We start from the raw sequence: 3312 nt of genomic DNA, 5'->3' as shown, positions 1-3312 counted from the left end.
GTCTGGGCTGGGGATTCGAACCCACCACCTTAGGTGTACATGGCTGGCGCCTTAGCCAGTTGAGCTATAGGCGCCGAGCCCAACATGCAGTTTCAAACTAGCTATTAGTATTCAGAAATCGATGGCTGCACAAAAAGAAAGATTTGACCCATAGTTTTGCAGGACATACAAGAAGCAGTTGCCAGCGTCTGGTGAGGGCCTCGAGCTGTTTCCACTCGTGGAGGAAGGGGGGTCTTACAGGTGCAGAGATGCGGCAGTGAGAGAGGAGGGAGGTGCCAGGCTCTTTTGAACAAGCTCTCTGAGAATGAACAGAGCACAGAACTTGCTCACTTCCTTAATCCAGAGAGGATATTAACGTATTTATGGGGGGGCCTTTCCGCACAACTCAGATGCCTCCCATTAGGCTCCACCCACAGTTAGAGCTTGACCGTCCACATGAGTCTGGGGGGAGTCAAATATTGGATCCCTAGCAGCTGCTCTTCTCTCCCTTGGGCAGGCATCAGAGGAATGCCTTTAATAATGCAAGGCTAGAGACCTGTCTGCCCCTCACTGAGTGTCTTCAATGGAATGAGAGCCCCTTGCCACATCAGAGTGGGACACTTCACAATTGCTGCTTTAGGGACAGAATGGTGGTCAGAGAACAGAAGACCCAGTTACCTCACACTCCACACCACCAGGGGCTGCTGTGTGCACAATCGCTTCCTGCAGGCTGGCAGATTAGTTGTCTTGGGTGGAAGGTGAGACTCAGCTGTCGGTGTTAAATGTACATGTCTAGGAGGAAGCAGGTTACAGAGAGTATTGAACCTCTTGCATTGAAGAGACAACTTTGTAGCTAGTGTGGCCTTGTCAATGGGCAAGAAGGTGGAGGGCTAATAATCTAGTCTAGGTTCATGCTTCAACTCACTGACGAGGTCAAGTATTCTAATTCTTAATAAAGGAGCTGGAGGGAAATGTAACCGAAGACTACTGATAAAAAGGATCGTTTTGTGCTTTCTCTCCTTTTTTTTGTGGTTTTTGGCCAGGGCTGGGTTTGACCCCACCACCTCTGGCATATAGGGGTGGCCCCCTATTCCTTTGAGCCACAGGCACCGCCCTCTCTCTTGTTTTTTTTTTATTGTGTTCTTTTCTCATAGGCCTAGGGCTTGGGAGGTTTTTCTTCCTAAGATTTTGGCTTTCCAAGCTTTCTTAAGAAATTTTGGGTTTGGTGTGGACATAAGTTGAAAATGGTTTCCTGGGGGCCTGGCTGGCTAAGCTGCTCTGCCTTGGGCCACAGATGTCATAACCACCTCCTCTAAACACTGAGTATGTCTGTATTAAGCTTTATTAAGCTATGCTGTTTACGTGGCTGTGTCTGAACATGCTGCGGCTCTGGGTGTGCACACCTGCGTTCCTTGACAACTCCCATGTCCCCAGCGGGCCTCGAGGTTGGAAGAAAATTAGATCACTACTTCTGACTTGGCACAGTTCACCTCTTACAAACCTAGGGGGCTTCTGAAGTCCCTTCTCCACTGCAGTTATTTTTGTGGATTTGGGTGTAGTTTGAGGTTGATAGAAAACTCCACATCTTGTTAGTGCTTTTGAAATGTGGATTGAATTTCACTTTAAATTGATTGGAAATAGTTTGTTCCAGATAACTCCAGGCGGGCTCATGGAATTCTAACGTGGATCAAATTAGCCTAACTAGCTTTAGCATATTCACTAGGAAATGAGATGGAATCCCTTTGGAGTGTTTTGGGACAAAGCAGGTATTAGATGATTTACTCCTAAACTTCTACCCTGTTCTTTATTGACGTGGTGGTCATAATCATTTCTAGAACAGGTCTTTAAGTCAAAAAAAGCCCTTTTAGGGCAGTGCCTGTGGCTTAGTGAGTAGGGCGCCGGCCCCATATACCAAGGATGGCGGGTTCTAACCTGGCCCTAGCCGGACTGCAACCAAAAAATAGCCAGGTGTTGTGGTGGACGCCTGTAGTCCCAGCTACTTAGGAGGCTGAGGCAAGAGAATCGTTTAAGCCCAGGAGTTGGAGGTTGCTATGAGCTGTGTAACCCCATGGCACTCTATCAAGGGCCACAAAGTGAGATTCTGTCTCTACAAAAAAAAAAAAAAAAAAAGCCCTTTTGCAGCATAAATGATCTAGTTTGTCATAAATCATCAATGGATTAAAACAAAAAAGATTATCCTAGCATAAAGGAGACTCAGGCACTACAACAACCCATGCAATAAATGAGTCTTATCTGAATCAGGATTTGAACAGACCAGTTATAAACAAATATCTGTGATGCAACTGAACTGGGTACTCACTAATGTAGAACAATCATTAATTTAAAATGTGATAATGGTATAATGGTTATGCTTTTCCAAATGTCCTCAACAGTTATAACTGCACACTGAAGTATCTATAGGTGTAGATATTTTCCTTAAAAATACTATAGCAAAACATAATTGGGCCAGTGGAGAGGCAAAATGCTAGGAGCTATTGAGGGTAGGACAGTGGTATATGGAGGCTCACTATACTCATATTTCTACCTTTTATGTGTGTTTGGAAATAGCCATGCTAAAAAGATCTTTTTCAAAAAGATTACTTTTCTGGGTGGAGATGGCTGGTAAGGATTTCATCAGCTGATATAAATAAACAAGTATTTAAAGATTTTCAGAGTAGGATATTAACATCAAAGGGACCCCAAAATCCTGATTTTTATAAGATAGAAATTGGGGCTAATTACTGTCTTATTCACCTTTGTCTTAAAAAAGTCTCACTCAGTAGAGTGCCATGGTGTCATTGCTCACAGCAATCTCAAACTCTTGGGCTCAAGTAATCCTCTTCCCTTAGCTTCCCATATAGCTTGGGACTACAGGCACCTACCACAAGGCCTGGCTAGTTTTTAGAGATAGGGTGTCACAACTCACCTTGGCCAACCCACAGGATTACAGGCGTGAGCCACCACGCCTGGCCTTATTCATCTTTCTGATCTCCATGGTGCTATGTAACTGTTCTGAGTTTACTTCCTACATTTTTATTTCATAGGTATATAAAATTTATGATTATAATTTCTTGATGAGTTGACCCTTGATGAAATATCTCATTGTCTCTAGTAATACTCCATATCCTAAAGTCCACTGTGCCTGCTCCATCTGTATAACCTTTTCTAGCCTTTTGCTTTCAACCTAGTTGTCTATATATTGAAAGTTCATTTCTTGTAAACAGCATATAGTTGGGTCTTTGGTTTGAAGCTAGTCTGATAATCTGTTTATTGGTGTTTAAACCCAACCATTAACTATAAATGGAGTAGTCTGTCTTGATACTTGTTTTGTAT

At 43.4% G+C, this 3312-nt stretch overlaps 1 long non-coding RNA gene across 1 annotated transcript in view; it reads right to left on the bottom strand.

Annotated features, from left to right (window-relative positions):
* Window positions 1-170: 170 nt before the first annotated feature.
* Window positions 171-3312, bottom strand: part of LOC111722820 — a 6793-nt gene continuing 3651 nt past the window's right edge. Inside the window, exons 2-3 of the long non-coding RNA XR_002771481.1 lie at window positions 658-771; window positions 171-298 (exon numbers count right to left, since the gene is read on the bottom strand). This is a non-coding gene — a long non-coding RNA (uncharacterized LOC111722820). The remainder of the gene's footprint in view (window positions 299-657; window positions 772-3312) is intronic.

This window comes from Otolemur garnettii, unplaced genomic scaffold (genome assembly GCF_000181295.1).
Source record: "Otolemur garnettii isolate 467f Iridium unplaced genomic scaffold, OtoGar3 scaffold00487, whole genome shotgun sequence".
Lineage (NCBI taxonomy): Eukaryota > Metazoa > Chordata > Mammalia > Primates > Galagidae > Otolemur > Otolemur garnettii.
This window is presented reverse-complemented; position numbering and strand designations above follow the sequence as displayed.